Source organism: Pongo pygmaeus, chromosome 16 (assembly GCF_028885625.2).
Source record: "Pongo pygmaeus isolate AG05252 chromosome 16, NHGRI_mPonPyg2-v2.0_pri, whole genome shotgun sequence".
Lineage (NCBI taxonomy): Eukaryota > Metazoa > Chordata > Mammalia > Primates > Hominidae > Pongo > Pongo pygmaeus.
Window position 1 is genome coordinate 26,883,136 of NC_072389.2, and position 23,371 is coordinate 26,906,506.

The 23,371-nt window shown below is 39.4% G+C and overlaps 1 pseudogene; it reads right to left on the reverse strand.

Annotated features, from left to right (window-relative positions):
* Nucleotides 1-9,777: 9,777 nt before the first annotated feature.
* LOC129014532 (alpha/beta hydrolase domain-containing protein 17A-like) lies at nt 9,778-17,092 on the reverse strand (annotated as a pseudogene).
* Between the last annotated feature and the right edge of the window lie 6,279 nt (nt 17,093-23,371).

Sequence of the window (23,371 nt, forward strand, 5' to 3'; positions counted from 1 at the left end):
ATAGTCATTTTATAAAAATTTATATTTGAATATACTTTCATTTTTCCTAAGTAAAACTTTATATGGCTAGTTGATGCTTATTTCTAGTATCGTGGGCCAGAAACAATACCTAAATAGTACAGAGTTTTTATTGCATACAACATATTCCAGAGTCAGTAGTAGGCTTCTCCTAATTGTTCTGCAAAGACAAGGCTTAAGTTTATGCAGAGCCAGTTCCTGGGTTTCCATTTTTCACAAGAGTCCCTGTATGTCAAGGAGAGGATATGTAAGAAGGACTTGGGCGTTGGTGTCCAATACCATAGACTTCTCCCTTCTGTGAGGCAACAATGCTTATTCTGCCATTGATACCTATAGAAAACAAGCGCTCACCCTGGTTGGCAAAACCAAAAATAAATTCTATTGGAAAAGTCTAAGAGAAAAGTGGTATCATGACCACTGATGAGTTAAACCTCCCAGCCTCTGCTGAGCTGGTCCAGTTGGTACCTCACAGTATCATCCACTGTAGTATGATATGTACAGCTAGATTATTTGAAAATTCAAGTGCATAATTGATAATAAAACCAAAAGAGCTTTAATATTAATCAGCTCCTCTCATTGAAGAGTGAGTACAATCTCACTGTGAGGACACGGTGAAATCTTAGGGGTGTCTTAAGTGGAGTAAGCATTCCATAGAGGGTGGAGGAAGAAAAACTAGACCTTAAGTATATATTTATTCCATCTCATTCTTTTATATTTCTTTGGTTGTAGTAAGGTATATAAAATATGTAATATATTAGTGCAATAGCACATACATATAATTTATAAATACATAAATACACATATTAACTGGACATTTGTTCAGATTGTTTTTCTAAGATATATACGTGATGAAAGCAGAACAGAAACCCTGTTACAGATGATAAGGATGGAGCTGTTCCATAAGAAGTGCAGTTATAAGAAAACACATTCACAGAGGAACACATGGATACCCAAGATAGAAAGGATTATAAAAACCCTTAGGAGGAGGGTTCATATATTGATTACCCATTCAGCAACCCCCCCTCCCCATTTCTTGTTTTGTAGGTTTCAAAGCCTTTTCAAGGTGGCAGAGGGAAGTCATCCTGCCTTTCTTTTTTAACTTCTGTGTGAAAAGAACAGAAGTTTAACTTGAGTCCCATTCTTTATTCTTTATAGGAGTGTGCAGATCTCCAATTATTCATGCTTAAGTTTCATTCTGGGGTTGCAAGAGAATATCAAATGCAATGCTACCTTTGAGGCCTATCCTTTTAAGATCTGCTAGAATTATATGATAGAAATTTAGATTTTTATAGAGGACAGCAGAAAGTCCTATCTTGCACAGGTGTCACTGAAACATTCACCTTTAATGTCTAAGAATATGCTCTTTCATGAACTGCTCTCCTGGAGATGAAGAGAAGTGTTTTTTTTTTGAGACGGAGTTTCACTCTTGTTGCCCAGGCTGGAGTGCAATGGCGCGATCTTGGCTCACTGCAACCTCCGCCTCCTGGATTCAGGCGATTCTCCTGCCTCAGCCTCCAGAGTAGCTGGGATTACAGGCATACGCCACCATGGCCTGGCTAATTTTTTTTGTATTTTTAGTAGAGACAGGGTTTCTCCATGTTGCTCAGGCTGGTCTCGAACTCCAGACCTCAGGTGATCCACCTGCCTTGGTCTCCCCAGAATGCTGATGACAGGCATGAGCCACGGCACCTGGCCTACTTTGCCAAACTTTTGACTACTGATAATGTACGCGTGCCCTGGCAGGGATGGCCATTGTACTGTCAGTATCAAGGGATGGCTAACAGCACCCACCACAATGTCAGCTATGAAAGGATTCAGAAAATAGCCTTCTGTAAGTCAGAATTTATTAATTTAGGAGTAGGGCCATGGAAGATGTCAACATAGAAATATGTTTCAGATTCTAAACTGTAGATTTAGATGATCACTTTTTAGTGTTTGTATAAAATTTACTTTATTTTTATTATAATATTAAGTTGGCTTCCACCTTTCTACTATGAAAAATGCCGTGTCTCACAATAGGGACATACCTGTATTAAAGTGTATAGAAGTAAATCAGCCACAATAGCAAAAATTGCCTGCATACACTCACCCAAACATGCCTTTCTCGGCCTGCCATTGATCGGAACCTCATTTCTACCTTGAATTGTCTGCAATTAAAGTCCTTGAGGAAGTAGATATTTTTACTTGGAAAATGGCACTTTTTAATGTTTTAATAATTAATTCATTCAAAATACTCAACAAATGCTCACTGAGTTTCTAGTATGGTCCTGGTTCTGCACAGGCACTGAGGTTAAAGTTGTGAATAAAGCAGACACAACCCTGCTCTCATGGGCTTTCCATTGTAAGAAAAAAGTAAACAAATAAAACCAGTGTTGTAGCTGATACCTGTTGTACACAAAACCAAACAGGATGAGGTAAGGAAAGATATTTAAGAAGAATGTGCTGGTGAAGGCCACTCAGGGGGAAATGTTTGGGTTGATACTGAATAAGGAGAAGAAATGAGTCATGGGAAAACCTGTGAGAACTGTGTCTGGGGCAGAAGGCAAAATAGGTGTAAAGGCCCTGTGGCAGGAATAAGTTTATTTTACTCAAAGAACAGAAGGCCAGGCGGCTAAAACAGAGTGAGTTAAAGGGAGGAGATAAACATACATCATGTTTTGGGGAGTCCAGTAGGCTCCCGCAAAGAGTTTATGTTTTCTCCTAAATAGACTAAGAAGTCATTTTAAAACTGTAAGCAGAAACTAGCTGGGCGCAGTGGCTCATGCCTGTAATCTCAGCACTTTGGGAGGCTGAGGTGGGTGCATCACCTTAAGTCAGGAGTTTGAGACCAGCCTGGCCAACATGGTGAAACCCTGTCTCTACTAAAAATACAAAAATTAGCCCAGCATGGTGGAACATGCCTGTAATCCCAGCTACTGAGGAGGCTGAGGAAGGAGAATCGCTTGAACCCAGGAGTCGGAGCTTGCAGTGAGCCAAGATCGCGCCACTGCACTCCAGCCTGGATGACAGAGCAAGACCCCTTCTCAAAATAAATAAATAAATAAAAATACATCACAAATTTAATAAATAAATAAAAAACTGTAAGCAGAAGTTGACAAAATTTAATATATGTTTTATGAGGACTTCACTATGAAAACTGGACCCTGCGTACAAGAATGGAAAAAAGAAAGTAATACAGACAGAAGACCACATAATTGGAACTAGAATAATAAGAGTGGAGAAGCTGAGAAGTGCATAGATTTACACAAATATTGGAAGCGGGGTTATTGGGATTTGTTAATGGATTGGAAATTTGGGAGACAGAAGAAAGATGATAGCGAGGTTTGGTGGGATGATATTGTCACTAAGTGCGAAAAGGAATTCTGAGAGAGGAGCAGGCCTGGCCGAGGGTCCCTGGGATCGATTAGAAATCAGTGGTTTTGTTAACTGTGAGATGCTTATTAGATACCCAAGAGGGATGTGCAGAACTCAAGGAGACCACACAACCGGAGGTATATGTTTGTAAGCATCAGCACATGGATAGTATTTAAGCCCTGAGATTGTATAAAGTTGTGACCTTTCCTTTAGAGTATAAATTCACACCAAAACTGTTGGTGGAGATGATAAGACAACAGAATCATACAAAAAAAATTGTACTGCAAAAACCTATGAATGAATAAAACATTTTATTAAATGTATTTGGCACCTTGTATATACTTAGTTGATCTAGGACAGAGAAGATACTTAGTAACATTCACTTTTTCTTACTGTAAGAATAATGACCCAGGAGGCGGAGGCTGCAGTGAGCCAAGATCAGGCCACTGCACTCTATCACCAGGAGACAGAGTGAGACCCCCTCTCAAAAAAAAAAAAAAAAAAAAAAAAAGAATAATGAATGCTCATCAGAGGGAATTGAATTTTATTATTCTAGGAAATACGATGGAAAAAGTGAAAAATAAATATTGATACCATTTACAAAACAATGAAAAGACTTATAAGAGAAGCCATCTAGGCTTTTTTCTATACTTAATTATACATATAAATACATCAATACTTTACTTAAAAAAATAAGATCATAAGGTACATTTGATTTTACGATCTGAACTGCTCACCTGACCACACAAAACAAATACTTCACCATGGCATTAAATAGTCTGCTATCTGGTTGTTAGTGCTGGCATATTATTCTATCATATGAAAGATTACAGTCTTACTTCACCCAGTCACCTAAAGTTGGATATTTAGGTTGTGACCAGTTTTTCATGATAATAAAGACTAATAGGAATATCAGTAGACATAAAATGTTTTTGGCATCTGTTTTTTCTTGTAATACGTTCTACATATTGAAACTAATAATTGTATTTTGATACATATTGCCACTTTTTTTCAAGGAAAATTAGAGCTAACAGAAAGTGTCAGCTTTCTCTGCGTGTTAAGGGTATGGGTGGAAGGTCGGCAGAGACCCTGAGACATATTGGTATGGAACATCACTGGACTCTCCAGAGATCAAGGTAGCAGTCCTGTAGAAATGTTAGCCTGAGCTGTGTGTCACCTGGGAGTACTCCAAGGATGGCCAAAAGAAATATTATAGTTAGAAGACAATTTATAAGAAAAGTTTAGAGGCTTCCTAGAGAGGTCATAGCATACACAATTTTATTTCATCATTTAGGGCAAGCCCTATATGTATGTTCTGCACACATCCCCTCCCACACCCTCCTCAAAAAAAAAAAAAAAGCTGAGATCTGATGTAAATAGATAACTGGATTATAGCTTGGTCCTTAAGGAATATCTCAGAAACTTCAATGTTCCTTCACCCTCTCTGCAAATCCTTCTGAATTGAGACTGGGAATCTTGGCAACAGAGGGGAGTCATGCACCTCCCTTCTCCATCTGTGACTCTGACATCTTCCTCCAGGTCAGCCATTGCGCAAACTCTCACAGTTACTTTCTGGCAGTTTCCTGCATTCCAGACCTGTTTCTGAAATGGGCAATATTTGTCCCTTTGAAAATCACCTGCGATAAATGTGGTATAGCCCATGGCCAGTGAAAATTTTCCTACAGGGAGACGTATTCCTAAGTGTTAACATTAACTTTTTCAGATGTTTGAGTCAGACTCAATTGCCCTTTCGTACTATAGATTGAAAACAACATTTGGTTGATCTTAGTATATCTGATTGAGGAAATATGAGAGCCTTTTTAATTTAGATTTGCTCACCTAGCAAACTTACTTTGAAACTTCTTGGTCATGTTATGTTTGCTTATGGCAAAGTTATCAGCAAAAAAGTCACAGTTATGCAGCAATTTATCTTTAAACACTAAATGACATCTATCATTTTTCAAAGAAAATGTCAGCAGTTAAAATCCTAACTGCTTGAGCACTGTTAGTTGACAATTATAATGCCCCATTGCTTAGAAATTAATTGACCTACTTTCAATAAGAAACATAAAAAGTAATATCACAGCAATTTTCTGGATTTATTTTATTCCAAAACCAATAAATGTTACAGTGTTGTTAAAAGTAATAGATTTAAAAAACATTTTATTTTCTTAAACTTAACAATTCAAATAACATAAAATAATATTACATTTCTATTAAGTATTCATTTTTATAGAGACCAAAACTTCTTTACAAAATGTCTTCATGTATAATATAAATTTGATTTTTAGATGTGAGAAAAGCAATAATCATAATCATTGCCTAAATCCACAAAATAAGTAGATATTCTATAATATGTATTTCAGTAATCACAATATAGTGGATTCAGGCAGAGATGAGAGACACTCTGATTTTAGCAGAAAAAGACTGTGGCAAATTACCTCTTTGCCTTTTTTCACTCTGTTCCTAGGATACCAATATAATAAATAGTAACTTTAGAACTGTGATACATTGAGAAAATGTTCTAATTTAAATCTCAATAGATGATTACACAGGTAGTGTTTACACACACACACACACACACACAATGACAGGAGTTTTTAAAGATATTAGTATCTCGGAATTTTTGAATTCTGAAAACTGTCCAAGCTTTTATCATTAAATCACTTGTTATGAAACACATTTTAGAAACACGCTTTCCTATTTTTAATAGCCTATGATAGTCATACAGAATGAGTTAATCAAAATTGATTGGTCAATTGCTAATTGTGAATTCTTTGAGCATAGCATGTCAGCTGATTCTGTGAACTAATACAGACTCTTTCCCTTGGTCGGGGAAATGCCACAACACTCACTCCTTTCCCCACAACTCCATTACATAACATTGTCACCTCCCCAGGCTTATGATACTATATTCCAGAGAGACGAACAGTTCTTGATTTTGAATAGCAATGCAGTAGTGACCAAAACAGATTTAGTTTTGGTTCAGAAGAAAGTGCTGGATATGCCCTCAATAACTTTCCATGGTCAACTAATTCAGCAATTAGTTTGTCTGAGTAAATTCAATGGGAGGCTGCTGTCTGGAATGGGTAGTGTACTGCACTGACTTCCCTATTAGACATTTCATTTAAAAAAATCAATTGTCTGCATAAAACAACCATTTCAATCAGTGTACATTCAACTGGAAAGGAATGTTTGAGGACTTTGTTTTGAAAGTAATGGGATTGGGGTTGGCCATTGGTAATTTCTTTTTGATTAAAGCGTATGTAATAGTTTTGTGTTGGATAAAAATTGATTTATGTGGATGCTGCTGATCTTATATGTTATCATTTCCCATTAAGGCTTGAGCTGTTTATCTGCTGGGTTTTCTGGTTATAAAGTGTTGAAAGGAGGTTAAAATGTAGAACTTTTATATTTTTTATTTAGGTGGCTAGGACAAATTCTGGTAATTTATAGGCTAAAACTTAAATGTATTTCTGCTTAAAATATTTTGAAATATGGTTTATTTCACAAATGAGGTTCCAAACTATAACCAGTTGTCACTAAATTCATATTTATTTATTTATTTTTGGGACAGAGTCTCGCTCTGTCGCCCAGGCTGGAGTGCAGTGGCGCGATCTTGGCTCACTGCAAGCTCTGCCTCCTGGGTTCACCCCATTCTCCTGCCTCAGCCTCCCTAGTAGCTAGGACTATGGGCGTCCACCACCACACCCAGATAATTTTTTGTATTTTTAGTAGAGATGGGGTTTCACCGTGTTAACCAGGATGGTCTTGATCTCCTGACCTCGTGATCCGCCCGCCTCAGCCTCCCAAAGTGCTGGGATTACAGGCGTGAGCCACTGCGCCCAGCCAAAGGATCATTTTTAAATTATGTATCTGGGAATATATTATCAAACCAGGCCTGAAATTTATTAAGAAGATGGTAAAATCTAATTTAACTTCATTTAATACTCCTTTTCTCTTAGTCTTATGAAAGCAAATGAGCTTGGCTTTTAATTATGAAAATATAGTTTTAATTTATAAGACATATAACAAAGCAAGATAGCTGCTAAATTCACTCTATCCTAGTAACTTCTTACTGTATACATTCATTTTTAATGTAATAAGAAAATCCTTTCAAAATTTTTAAAAGAATCACATTACACAAGAAGAGTCTCAATATTTCTAGAAAATAAATATGTTCTTAAGACACTTAATAATTCTTGAAATGAAAACTAATTCTTCAGGCTTTTAAAATACTTGATATGCACTCTTTACATATATAGTTTAAATTTAATAATTTCCCTTCTTAAGAAATAAGTGAAACATACCACAAACATATCAAAGCAAGTTATTCATACTTCTCATTTAAGTAACTGTATTGTCATAGCACAATTATTTTATGTCATCAAAAAGCACAAAGCCTTATTAGAATACTAACTTCAATGTCTGTTTCACAGATTTGCTCATAATAGATTTTTTTCATGCTTCTGCACTAATTCATTGAAGGACAATGTTTTACCGATTCTTGAAAAACTATCATTATCTGCCCCATAGTGGTGACTCATGCCTGTAATCCTCACACTTTGGGAGGCCGAGGCTGGCATTTTGCTTGAGCCCAGGAGTTCAAGACCAGCCTGGGCAACATGGTGAAAACTCATCTCTACCAAAAAAAAAAAAAATTAAAAAGTTAGCCGGGCAAGGTGGCAGGCACCTGTCGTCCTAGCAACTCAGGAGGCTGAGGTAGCAGGATCACCTGGGCCTGGGAGGTTGAGGTTGTGCTGAGCCATGATTATGTCACTGCATTCCAGCAGTGGGTGACATAGTGAGATCTTGTATCAAAAATAATAATAATAATAATAAGATAAAATAGAAAATAACAATATCTGACATTTTAAAAAGTATATTTCCCAATCTATAAATATACTTTGTGGATTAACAAGAGAAAAATTTCAAGATATTATAAATTTAAAACAAATCTTTATGTATAATACCATTGTAATGTCTTTGACCAGTATCAATCATGTGAGATAAAAAATATTAAATATTCATTTATTGAATAAACGAATGAAAATCATAATTACCTTGATCACTATATTTAAAATTTAAATGAAGCAGGAAAGTAAATCTTCCTAATTATCATATACTTAACTGTTTAAAATCATTCTAATGACAAGTAATATGCTTTCAATCTTGAATTATAATTTTAAAATGCCTGTATTGTTTCATTCACTCATCCATTAGTTCAGTGAACAAATATTGATTACTTACCCACTATGTGCCAGGTATTATGATAGATTCAGGGAGTACAAAAATGATTAAACGAGGGGATCAGTTGGAGTGACTGTTTTCTAGAAACAATGCCTATTTCAGTTATGAACTAGTCTGTTTTGAAGAAAGTGGTGAGGGAAAGCTGAAAATCATATTTTCACTTTATTCAACAAATCTTATTGAGGTCTTATGAATCAGGGACTCTCCTAGGTATGGGCATACAAAATTGATTAAGACCATGCTTGCTTGCAGAAAACAAAAAAGCATCTCTATAATAAAAGGAAAAAGAGGAATTCCCTTTGTAGGTTTCATGGTTTATAGTGGTATTTCTGATGTCGTCTCAGAGAATTAGTCACAATTATAGGAACTGAGAAGGCATTCCGTTGAGATGAAATAGAGACTAAACTAGCAGAGATTACTTAGTTAAATATTGTGATACCATTTATTTCAATTAGAATATAGTTATAATTCATTTTAGAAGATATTATAGCTTACACATAGTAGATGTGATAACTGAGTAACAGGATTGTTGAACGATGGCACCTTGGTAGCCATTACCCATTGCCACAATGATTCTGCATTAAAAAATCTGTGCAAAACGGCCGGGCACGGTGGCTCACGCCTGTAATCCCAGCACTTTGGGAGGCCAAGGCGGGCGGATCACGAAGTCGGGAGATGGAGACCATCCTGGCTAACACAGTGAAATCCCGTAACTACTAAAAATACAAAAAATTAGCTGGGCATGGTGGCACGTGCCTGTAGTCCCAGCTACTCGGGAGGCTGAGGCAGGAGAATCGCTTGAACCTGGGAGACGGAGGCTGCAGTAAGCTGAGATCGCGCCACTGCACTCCAGCCTGGGCGGCAGAGTAAGACTCCGTCTCAAAAAAAAAACAACTTTGGAGTATATTAATAAACATTGTGTTTAAAAAAAAAAAATTAAATCTTTAATTTCCGTTTTCACGATTTTTCTTCTTGCTTCCAAAAGGAAAGAAGTGCGTAGCTCTGTTGCCTGTACATCCTTCACGGCCCCTGGGTCGGGGCGAGATCCCCCGGGCCACCCGGGGGTCCACATGCAGCCCCTGGGAGGCCGGTGCGGGATGAGGTCCGGGGGCCGCCTCATTGCTGAGGTCCGGCCGGTTGGGGCCCCGGCGGCCGCTAAGAGCTCTGGCTGGGCAGCTCCTGGGAGATGAAGCGGCGCAGGCGCTCCGGGTACTGGCTGTAGAGCTGGATGTCTTTGTGCCTGGCGCTCTCCACCCACAGCGGCTCCACCGCCTTGGGGCAGCGCTGGTAGAGCGCCAGCCCGTGCGAGAAGTCGATCACTTCGTCTTTCGTGCCGTGGATGATGAGCACGGGCGACGTGATCTCGGACACCTTCTGGATTCTGCGGGAGGGGCGTGGGGCGGGTGAGACCTCGCCCGGCCCGGGCGCCGCCCCCGTCCCGGACCCCATCCCCGTCACCGCCCCTGTCCCCGCCCCAGCCTGCTCACTTGGGGAAGGCGTCGAAGCAGTAGGTCTTCTTGGTGTCAGGAAGGCGACGCTCAGGTCCAAGGTGAGCGGCGAGTGCAGCACCACCGCCGGGGACTCGTAGCGCGAGGCCAGGTCCACCGTGGGCGCTGTGCCGATGCTCTGCCGGTACAGGATGATGCTGTCCGGGCTGATGCGGTACCTGGCGGCACCGGAGCAGGGTCAGCCGCGGCCTCCGACTCGCGCGCACCCCTCCCGCCAGCGGGCGTCCCCGGGCCCAACTCCGGATGCGACTCTCCAGTCTCCCCGCTCAGCCAAGTCAGTGGGTCAGTCCCAGGCTCCACACCAGTCCAAAGAACCACCCCCAGTCCCCCAACACCGCAGCGGTGCACGGAGCCGGCGGCCTGGTCCTGTTCCCTGGCGCTATGGTTCACTGGCGTTTCCTAGCCAGGATCTGCTGGATCCTGGCTAGGGAGCCCCCTCGGGCTAGGGTAGGGGAAGCCCTGGCGCCTCTCCTTCTCCTGGTCACTCCTGGGCGCACACTGGGAACTGTGTGCCCCCCCACATCCTGAATGCTTCACGCCTTCCTGCCCAGGTTAGAAAGCCGTTCCTGGTGCACTGGCCGGGGCAGGGTACACTCTTCCTCCCTGCAGCCCTTGCCCACCCCCTTGGCCATGAGGAATTCAGGCAGCTGTGTCCCCAGATGTCTCCACCCAATTTTGGACTCTCGGAGTCCCATGCCCAATGAGGTGCCAGCCCAACCCAGGTCAGCATCGAGGGTGGCGGCTGCGGGGGCAGCACCTCCTCCCACCAGCGCCTTCTCTTGGGAGTGGACAAGTCCTCGGCCACCTCAGCACCACCAGCTCCCACCCAGGGCCACCCCCACCCCCAGGTCACTGGTGTGCGGCCCCTGGCCCAGCTGATCCAGCACCAGTCCCAAGGCCTCTTCGTGCCCAGTCCCAACCATGTGGGACCCACCTGCCACCCAGTCGATGCCACGACCCCAGAACTCTCCCACACGCTCCAGGCTCTGATCCTAGGCAGATGCCCTCCTGCGAGGCAGGAGCATGGGCAGGTGTGCGTCCCGTCTGCCTGGCATTCGGACTCCACCAGCAGGGCTGTCCCCCTCCTTGGCCTGGAATCCCAGCCTCCTGGCAGCACTCCACAGCTCACTGCTCACCCATGGCCCAAAGGATGCTGCCTGGCTTGTGCCTGTGGCCCCAGCTCTGCCTCAGCCTCCCTGGCCTGCTCCCTGGCAGCCAAGGCCAGTAGTGTGCTGAGCCAGCCCAGCCTTGTCACCTGCTCCAGGCAGGAGCCCCAGCTGCCACCTGGATGTCACCACTCAGACAATCAAACAAGACACATCCTCAGTGGAGGCCCTGAGCGCGATCTGGCCTCCCCCTCACGGCTCTGGGCCGAGGTTCCTGCAGGACAAAGCGGCAGCAGGACAGATGGCGGAGCAGACAGAGCTCAGAGCTGGCCATGGTGGATATGACTCTGCCAGTGCCCCGGGAAGTAGAGACAGGAGGGGGCCGAGGAAGCTGCATGAAGTGGTGCTTGGTTTCGGCGCCCCACACTGCCGGGAGCCCCCCAGAGCCAGGGTGGTGCCAGGGGACCCAGCTCCCAGGCCCACAGCAGGGACTGCCTGGGATATCGCCAAGGCAATGAGGACCCTACCTCCCCAGGGTCTCTGACTTCTCAGAGCTGCGCCTGGCCCCTGCAGGAGCGGGTCAGACCACTGAGCTGGGCTGGGCAGGGCCAGGACGACACAGCCCCAGGGGGTGGCGAGCAAGAAAGGCCTCCAGAGGCCCACGCGGGTCTTCTGGTCCAGAGCAGCACTGGCCCGGGCGGTGCTCAAACACGAGAGAAGGGCCCAAGCAAGCGCAGGGCTGGGGACCTGGATGATTAGGAGGGCTGGATCTGGAATCGAGGCTGGCCCAGACCTCGGGTGTGTGCTGGGGGTCTGCACCTGAACCTGCAGGCCCTGCCCCGGGATGGCCGATCTCCACAGCCACAGGGCCTCATGGGCCAGGCCTCGGGACCTCGATGCAGCAGCCTCGCCTCACCTGGCCCCAAGTGCTGCCTCGGCCCGTGGGCCCCCAGCCACACGTGCACAGACCCCCCGACACCACCCACCCCCTCCCGCCGCGTGGTGTCCACGCCCCTGTGACAAGCCCAGCCCCTTCTTGTTCTCAGGCCAGGGGATCCCAGGGAGCCTGGCTCCACAGGCCAGGGTGTGGGGGGACCTCCTGGCCACACCTTAGCCGTGTGGAGGCTGCACCTGCATGCCTGAGCTCACCTGTCCGGCTCTCTGGCCGCATGCGTCCACTGTGGCTCCCCTCCTGCAGGGCCGCCCACTTTCCTCCCAGGGAAGCCCGGCCCTCCCCTCGGCCGCCGCCCTGGTCCCCTCTCGGGTGTGCCCAGGCTGAGCTCCCCCCAGGGCCGCCCTCACCTGGTGCGCAGGGCCTGCCAGGCGGCGTCCATGTCGGCGTAGAGGTTGGTCTCGGAGGGCCTGCCGGAACTGGCACCGTAGCCGGAGTAGTCGTAGGAGAAGATGTTGCAGTGGAGGCGGGAACCCAGGCCAATGTAGAAGCTGCCCATCTGGCCCAGGTCCACGGCGTTGCCTTTCTTGTTCGTGCACCTCTGGTCAGACACAGTTCAGCTGATCTAGGCTGGGCTTGGCTAGCATTGGCTTGAAGCTGCAGCTGGTGTCCAGATCTGTTCCATGTATTTGTTATCCTCCTCAGCCCTCCCGGGTACTTGAAGCATTTTATTGTTATGGCGAAAGTCAGGAGTGCAACCTGCCTGTGCAAAAACATGCCAGGCTTCTGTTGCCTTAAATCCTCTAAGATACCCCTTTGGCTTAAGCAAAGTCACACAGCAAGGATCAAAGTCAAGGAGTGGGGAATTATATCTGTCCCTTAGAGATGGAGATAGGGGAGAGTGTGAACAAATGCAGTGTCCTGAAAGATTGTAACATAATGAATTCAGTATTGTTTTTGTTTGTTTGAATGAAGCTTTGCATGGACACAGTACAGTAGAAAAGTACTATTTGAACTCTTTCTCCACATTCATAAAATTGCTACATAGTTTCTACCATGATTATATTTTTATGATCCATTTTTGTGTACAGATCTGAAAACTTTATACTAGAAGTTATTAGCTGAGGAAAGGAACATCCACTGACATCATCATATACAAATATTTCTCAACATTTTAATGCTTGTGGTATTGTTAATGTTTCTGGGGAAAAATACTTAAAATCATAGAAGTGATTTCTAAGTCAGTTATTGATTTATTCTAATGAATTATAAAAATCAGACTAAATTACTAATAGAGAAATTCCATTTGAAATACTAGTCTGAGCTACAAATGAGATGGATTTTTGTGCTCATCATTTGTACTGTAGTTATGTTTGTTGAGATTGGGTTATTAAAACATAATTATAACTATCAGCAGAAAAGCCTGTTGTGCTATAATTAAATCATCTAAACAATCATTTTTGTGGTCTTAATATCCTGGATTTCTCAATTCATTGTAGTAGATAAGATTTCTCTTTAAATACTACTTATTATCAGCAGCTTGCTTTTCTGTGAATGCTAGAAAATTTAGAATTCTGCATTAACATTTAATAAAATATATGCTATCCTAATATTGATGCATTATATTTATCTATACAACATGCAACAAGAGAGAAATATTGGATGAATTAGAATATTTGCAGCCCATGGCAATTATCTGTAGCAACATTTTTTTTTGTCTTCAGAAAAATATAGATTTTTTGGAAATGGATTTGTTCTAGTTTCAATCTAGGAAGAACTACTTATGGAAGTTTTGTGTACAGGATACTGATGTTTTCAAATATAATGCATTATTATTTTAGTTTAGTTTCTTTTACCACATACTTACAAATTGTTCAAGTGAACAGGCTATTAAAACTAATGGTATAGATGAATGGTATAAAAAGGCATTGTAAACATCCCAGTTTTCCCAAGCCATGAATTTTAACACTGGATTAAGGAGATGAAAATGGAGCCACTGGGAATGTGGATTCTTTGCTAATAATTATTTTTCTTCCTTTAAAAAGATTCTTCAAAAGGCAAGAATATGGAAGTATTTCAGGAGATATTCTTGAGGTATCTAAAATACATACTCTTCCTATCAAAATCAATAAATAGATTGATGTAAGATAAAGTCAGGGCAACTGATTTTGCATGTGAGTGTACACACAGACACATATCCATGTATTCTCCATCTGTTCTCAGTTACTGAATTATTAGACTCGACTGAGTGATCACTTGACTGTGTTTAACCTGAGAAACAGACTCTTAACAAGAAGAACAATATTTTGAAAACTAGATTGTTCCTACTACTTCTCAGCATGCATCAGCCACTCTTTTTCCCCATCCCATCTCCTGCCAAACTGGTCTCTAAATATCTGTTCCACTTGGAGACACTATTGGATGTTGTTGTAAATGACTTAAATGAATATTCACTCTACCTGCTTTCATATTAATTCAATTTTCATAGGATGGTCTCTATGGGATCAAGCAAAAGGACTTAGTGGAATATCTCTATATGACTCCAGAAAGTAAAGAATGTGGTGAGTTTAACAGAGTGCCCCTTCCTTTACTAAATGTGAATGATGTTTCAGCATGAAGCCAGAGTGAAAAGTCCTAACATATGTTTGTCTGGACAGCCAACAATTGGTCACATTGCACATTTCATGTTACAAAGGAGCTTCATGGTAGTATAAATGAGGGTCAGGAAAAGACACTTAACTGTGGTCAGGGCTTTAAAATGGAGCCAGAGCAAGAATTCTGGAAGTTGACAATATCAGGAAGGAAACCTCTGTAAGCAGGCACGCAGGGGACTCCAGAAATCTCTTCTTTGCCCCTACAACTCTGGACTTTCAGAAATACACACCCCGTTCTCCTGTATTAATACACAATTCATGTTCACAACATCAAAAATCAATTTTAAAATAGTAAACCTAAGGTAGATGGAAAGACATTATAGCCTCAGCATGCCTGAGATGTGAGGAGCAAATCAGAAAGATGTAAGTGTGAAGAGAAAGGGACATCGTGCTAATCAATCATTTAAAATTTTTACTCCAGAGAAATGGCAATATTTCACAGATTGTTTCTCATCACCAATCTCACAAGTATAAGTATTTTTTGAAAATTTTCCTCTCAATTCTTTTCACTGACAGTGAAGTCCAGAATAGGTTGATTTAGATCTAGCTCTTTTCAGCCTCAATACTCCATAATCACCTTGGCTTTTTTGATTATGACTGGACGGCATGTACTATTATTTTAATATTAAACATTTAGTAAATAATTTTAAATGTTATCCTTAAATAACTATGGGCTTTATTCATTTACTGTACATATTTCTAAAACATTCATAAGAACTTCAGGATTTTAATTCAAATGGTCCCTAAAGTAGAAAATGCACTCACAGATTATGCATATGTTTTTAAGAAAAAGAAACGTGCCATTTGTTATTAAATTGAGTAGACTTTGTATCCTTTAGAATTTGGGCAGAGTTTTCTTGCTATATTGTAGAGAACCTATCAACCATATTTTAATTTTCTTCTTTTTCAGGTTTTCAAAATTAACATTGGCATTGGTCCACTAATTCATTGTTTTCTATTTTTGGATGAGTGTGCATAGATCACCTCCATCTTAATTTTCAACATAAACTTTTAGCAGAATCTTTCATGTTTCATTGCCATGTAAGCAGATGTGATTTTTATTCTTTTTCATTTTCGTTGAACAGTTACTTCATTTGAAATTTTTGACTTGATTTAATTTAACTTTATTTTTTGGTGGTAGATACATCTGTTGCCACCTGTGTCTGGTTGGCATTTTAATGTGTTGCCTCGAAGCTGTAACCACAATAGTGGCACATTTTCCTGCTGTTCTTTATTCTTTGTTTCATGTGTATCTATTTTCAATAAATTGCATTGGTATGTTGTCATAGATTTTCTTTTTGTCTGTCAGATTTTCTGTTGTAATTATTTTAATTTATGCCTTTGGAAATATTTCATGGTTGTTACTTAAAACAGCAGAGCTCTTTGAGAAAGTTTTCATGGTTTCCCAAATGTACATTCATATAGATTATTTAGTAGTTATTACATAATGATCTTTGGAGCAATAAATGCTGTTATATAAGAACAATTCCCAAATGTAATTTGAAAGTTATAAGCTAGCCTTTGATGGCCTAGAATTAATGTACCTTTATAATTCTAATCCGCATGTGAATTTAAGAAGACCATGGATTGAGGATTGGGTGCATAATTCTCAGGGCCCAGTACAAAGTGAAAATGTAGAGCCCTTTGATAAAAAATTACAAAGAATTTCCAGATGACCATAATAGGTCATGCACGAGGCCTTTCTAAATGCGTAGAGTGACCATGAAGCCGTGGGCATTGTTTTGTTTTGTTTAATCTTACTGTTTGGTTGTAAAGCAGATCTTTAAATCAAGAGAAAAAAGAACACCAAAGAACATCTCTATCAAAATGTTTTAAACATTATAGAAGATTAGATCCATATAAATGAAAGGGATAAAGAAAAAGCACATATCCAACCTCAAATATAAAGCATGGAATTCTTATATGAACTCCATTATAGCACTTGAAATTTCAGCTCTATTTTCATTTTTGAACAACTCTAGATATATCTATATATTTTAGTCTAAAATTTAATTTTTATAAATTCTAAGTACTTCCCCAAATTCTACCTTAGATAAACAATTCAGAGATAACTCTGTTTCCTATTCTATTAGGTGGAACCTATGAAATTGTCAGTATTCAGCCTTTTCTGTCCTACAAAATAATGACAGTTTTGTGTTTCCACCTAACACATGGCAGCCCAATAAATATGTGAAGGTCAGGACCATAGAGCTATCACACTAAACAATACTAAATGCATACACATACCCTTTCCAAAACCCGGCAGATCTTCTTTTCCCCAAACGAATCATTCTTTGACTCTTCACCCATTATTCATGTGAGAAATTTTCCAGGCACTTCAGCATGTCAGCTGAGTGACTGTAACAATTAGATTTATTCATTCTCCTCTCACAATTTGACATTCTTTATTGAAACGCATGATCTAAATGTTGACTAATAGTCTGCATAGTGAAACATGTTTACTAGTTCCCATGACCTAAAACAATGTAAACCATGATTCAGAAATTTCTTTTCTTAAAAACTTCTAAACAATATGTCTGCTGGGATAAACTGGTGCAATTTCTATGTGAAACCTAAAGAATTTCAATGACACATTTTCATCCTTGTTGCCATCAAATAATCACTTTAATAGTGCCCCATCTTCCATACTCCTTCATATGATTTTCTATATTATTATTTTCCATCATTCATTCTGTTAAAACTACAATAGTTTCTGCAGAGAAATGACAGATTTTCCCGCTTCAGAGGCATTTCTGCATTGAGCTCTCATAAACCTCTCTAACATGGTGGGCAATAGACTCAGTAACATTTGTGTATGAATTCGGTTGTGAACTACAAAAGGCTCATGTATAACGTCAAAAAGCAACTCGGTAAAAACAATTCTATTGAAGATAGTATGAACTAAATATATAATTTTAGGATGGCTTCAACTGAGACAAAAATACCTTCGATACAGTGTGGAGCAATGAATTTCTAACATTTTTATCTGCTTAACATTTTTCATCAGCACAATTTATACAGAAGCCCAACAGGAGACATTCTGGTTCACATGGAATTTCTCTGCCCGCTTGAGCCCTGTAGAAATCCCACTGTGTTGGTAAACAGCAACAGCAACCAGAAGATACTAAGCTTGAATTCTCAGTGGCTCAACCAAACCAAAATTTGTTGGTTGCTCCCATAAAGTTCAATGTCAGTCAGAATAAACTCCTCTAGCCTTAACCTATGACACACATTGCACGTAACCTTCAAAGTACTGGCAGTGGAAAAGGAGAGAACTTGGAATGAGGCAGGGGCTTTTTATTGCCTTAGCCCCAGAGTGATTCATGGCACTTCCCCTCAGAGTCTCTTAGATCTTTCCACGTGATCCCAACATAACTGGAAGTCTCTGAAATATCTGGGAGTGCATGAATATTTGCTGAGTATTCATTACATGTCTGTTTACAGACTCCATTTTGCTTTCTAAGATGCTCCCTAACTCTTCTCAGAAGCTTTACATAACATGCTATAAAACACGGATCTAATCAAAATATCACCCTATACCCTATAAATATGTACAATGATGTGTCAATTTAAAAATTAAAGCAAAAAATCCACTGATCTAAAGGGATGATTTCCTCATGCTTTAGGTAATTCTTCATGGAATATTAGTCTGCAATACCAAACTTTTATTAAGAATTTGGCTGCAAAGAATCCAATAATGTATTTTCAGAAAGAGACTGGAATGCCACAATCTTGTGCATCAACAAAACAAGGTGTCCCTTTTTGACATTTGGGTCTCTGCATGACTTCTGACAGAAAGGACAGGCTCAGAGGACATATGGGCATGTCCAACATTTCATTTCTAAAAGACTTCTGGATCTGCTCTAAAGAGGGCATGAGTCTAGGAAATTTCTGACCTCCAGAGCACAGACAGTGCTTCTTCAGAGAAATTATAGATTTTCCCACTTCAGAGGCATTTCTGCATTGAGCTCTCATAAACCTCTCTAACATGGTGGGCAAGTTCATATTTCAGTCTTTCACATTTAGCTCTGAGTTTAGTACTTGCTGGATTTTAAATTAGGTTTCTTTGACATGAAATGAAATCTTCAGCTGCCCGTTAGTTCCAAAGCAGGCCCTCAAACTCAACACATTAAAAAATTAGTCTTTTCCTCAGAATCTTGTTCTTCTTTCAGACTTTCCAGTTTTCATTACAGATACCACCTGTCAGACAGTCATTTGGGCTTAACATTTTAAAGTCTGTTCTGGGTCTTCCACATTCATTATTATCTACGGTCAATCACATTCCAAGGATTGTTGCCTCCAATGCAGGCCTTTTTCTCAATTTTATTTTCTCCTGTCAGAGTCATGCACAGATTAGCTCTCAAGTGAGCTTTATAATGGCCTCCTAGCATCTAAACTCTCCTTTTTTCCAATTGATAGTTCTGCCAGAGTTGGCTTCTTAAAGCAGAGGTTAGACTGCATTTCTCTAAGTAAATTCCAATGACACCAGAACAGTGATTCTTAATAAGTATTACAAGTAGGGAAATATGGATGGGAGAGTTTGCTTAGTAAATAAGTTCATAAAATCTAGGTTAAATAAAGTTAAATGGGGTTTACTTTTTGCTGTTGCTTGTTAATGTGCATTTGAAATTTCTAAAGTGGCATTACATATCCATAATTTCCCTTATCTATTTGACAAAGGAATCTGGTTTGTTTAGAAGCATTTTTTCAGAACTTCTATAGGTCAACCTTTCAGAAATTCCTCATTATCAACAGTCAAACCCAGATGTATTTTCTTTGGCTCTCACAACAGGCTTAGAGGAATTTCTAGTCTGTTCTCCTGATGTTTCATCATGTGCATCTTTTGCTTAGGCCTGTTAAACCTACTCAATGTGTGTATCTTCTACTCCATGTCTTTATTTCTACTGTTGTCTTAACAGGAAATCTTTGCAACCCAATTCATAGTTTTTGTTCTTTGGAAAAATCCAAATCATGATCATGAATACATATTTTTTCTCTATTGAGATTTTCCTGTTTTTATGTATCACAGCCAGAAGTAATCACTGCATAGAGTATTTCTGTAGAAAGATAGTAGAGTTCTATTTTAACACAATATTTACTATACACCAAGCAAAGGTCTAGGTATTTGTACTTACTATTTTATATATTCATCCCATCAACGCAATGAAGAAATATTAATAAATCCATTATATATGCTAAAAGGTACCTACACATATATGCCACATGTGCAGGTTTTCTCAGGTATTATTAGCTAGGGAAGCTGTGTTGTAACAATCTTCAAAAACTTCTTTCTATTGTTTACATGCTATTCCACATCATTTTGTTTTCATTTCTTTTGTAGTATCTAATGTATTCTACTAAAAAAAAAAGTAGGGTAGTTGGAAAACTCTTGTGAAAAAAATATATATTACATTTATACTATTCTTCATGATTCTCAAAATTTTCATCATTATTAATGTTTTGTATATATATAGTGTGTCTGTGTATGCGTGTTAGATATATAATTTAAAAGAAAACAATAAGTTGGTGCCTTATGGCAGATTGTTCCTTAAGTCCTGCATTTAAAACATAGACACTGAGTGAATCAGCATATTTGATCATCTTTTAACTACAATAGATAATTATACATTAAAAATACATTAACCATCCAAATACATCATTTTTCTTATTTATTTATTTATTTATTTTTATTATTTATTTTTTTTTTTTTTGAGACGGAGTCTCGCTCTGTCGCCCAGGCTGGAGTGCAGTGGTGGGATCTCAGCTCACTGCAAGCTCCACCTCCCAGGTTCCCGCCATTCTCATGCTTCAGCCTCCCGAGTAGCTGGGACTACAAGCGCCCGCCACCACACCCAGCTAATTTCTTTGTATTTTTAGTAGAGAAGGGGTTTCACCATGTTAGCCAGGATGGGCTCAATCTCCTGACCTCGTTATCCGCCTGCCTTGGCCTCCCAAAGTGCTGGGATTACAGGCCTGAGCCTCGGCGCCCGGCCCAAATGCATCTTTAGGAAAATTATATTTAAGCTCTTCATGGAGACATTAAAAAACCAAGCTGCATTAATGATAAATAATTATATCGCTCATTAGTAAGGAGTAAATAGCTGTTTTCTATTTGAGAAGTGTTAATTGGATTGTCCATCTGTATGCAGGAACATCTGTTTTCTGACATGCTTTAATCACCATTTGTTTTGTACTTGTACCATAATTACACTTGTTTGTAATATTGAACTCGAGACAATGATTAAAATCAACTTATGAATACGATTCTTTTATGCTTTTGTATTTCATTAGAAAATGTGTAATTCTAGTATGACATTTATAAGTATATATAAAAGAAAGTATTTGATTAACAAAATGCCTCAACAGATTATGTCAGTAAAATGAGTGTTGTATTACGCAGTCTATGTTATTATTTTGGCATTTTTAAGGAAAGTTTATTGCTTCGTGGAATCTTTTTTTTTTAACTGACCATCTATGAATTTTCTGTATTCTTTATTTCAGTGTGATCACATGGTCATAGAAGAGACATTTTTAGATCATCAGAAGTTGACAGTTTTCAATGTAGTGTATGTGCTTTGTATAAGATGGAATTAAGTTTGGTGTACGGGTGATAGATGAATTTTTACTGAATGATGGATAACTGCTGTTCTATTAATGACATTTCATCAATCAACTCTTTTGGATATGGTTTATCACAAAATGTTGCTGACTTAATTTTCGTGGATTAACTGAGGTGAAAGTGATACCTGGTAGAAGTTTCATTAATACAAATTTTCCTCTCTTAGGAGTAGGATGGATTATATTATTTGTCGAAATGCCTTTCCATGTAAGTTGTTAACTGTCAGTTTTCTTGTCCTGTGAATCATATCTTTTCTGTATTTGCTGAAATAGAGACTTAACATTGTTAAATGATTTTTCCATGTCATGGAAAATGTATGCCTCTAAATCTGCATTCCTTCCTACAAATCACGAGTTCAAAATGACTTTTTTTAAGAAAAAAATGATGGATTTCCGGTATTTTGTGGCAGGATAAACTCCCTGTAGCCTATCTTACATGTTGATTACAACTACAACTATGAAAAGTACAATAAGCAACTAACTGAGGAAACTGAAAAGTAAATAAAAGTAGAATTATGAGTGATAAGCAAAATCTGGAGAAGCACCCTGCAGTAGTGTGAGCTTCCATTGTTGTATTTCTTTCAATCAAAACCAAAACAAACAAACAAAACAAACAAAAACCAGAAAAGAACACCACCACCAAGAAAACACTCAAGGAAAATAGATATTGTGATAGAAACAGCAGAAATGTCGAAAAACAGAACCAGAAGGTTAGAATTATTAGAGAAAATAATATGAAAAGAGTAATTTTAAAGTATCTAAACAAAATTTTAAAAAGGAATTTAAAAAAATAAGCAAGGAGAAGACAGAATAAAAGTAGGTTGATAATTCATTTGTTAGCATTTGTCTGTTTGGTATTTGTTGACCATTTTATTTAAAAAAAATTGGCTCTATTTGATTTTGGTGTATTTCTTGTATATGTATCATAAAATTTAGTATTTTTTATTATTATTAAATACTTTATATTGTTAAATGATAATTTATCTTTATTGATAAGAAAGATGTAGTTTTCTGGTTGTTATTTTTGTAATTTTACCTGCATTTATATTTTTCCCCATTTATTTAGATAATACCTAATGGTTCCCCACAATGAGTGGCAATTAAATTAGACTCTATGCTGTTTTCACTTTCTCAGCTTCTCCTGAACTATTTGATTTTTGTGGCAGGATATTTCTTAATATTTGCCTTTGTGTCACTTAATATTTTCATACATTAAACAATGGGCAAATTTTGAGATTTAAAATGAACCCATTGTTCTCAACTATTATAGATGAGGCAATCAGGGAGCTATTTCCTACTTTCCTCTTTCTTTTACTCTCTCCTCCTAGTTGTTACAGTTCAATCATTTGTACATTATCAGAATCATCAGTAAAATATCTTTTTACATTTTCTACACCATGTATCCCTTAAATCTATATACGACGCAGTGAATGCTTACCTCTTGCCTTACTGGTAGTATTTTACCTACTCAGAACTAGGTTGATTGAACTTTGTCCTGTGGTAAATCTCTTAATAAGAACTTTCTGTAAACAGTGTTCCCTGCAGTTATGGGTGCTTATAACTGTACACTTTATAGCTGATAGATATCTTGCAAGGATAAGGATAACCATTGGCTTCTCCCTTCTCTTCTTTCTCAATATTTCCCCCCATTTTCTGGTGTTAACTTTTGCTGTGGAAAACTCTGATGCCAAAATGATTTTCTTTTTCTCTAAGTTGACTATTTTTGCTTAAGCCCCCAAATAATGCTTTCTTAATCTTTAAAGTCCTAGTCCCATACAGGGATATATCTTGGAGTTGAACATTCTAAAAACATATATAAGCATATACTACACGGTAATGTAAATGTATGTGCTTATGATGATCTATCTTGGCTTAATATAGGCAATAACTTTTTTCTAATTCTATCCTATGTTTCACAGTTTTTGGATTTTTGGACAGGGGAGGGGACTCATTACATATTTTTTTCTCACT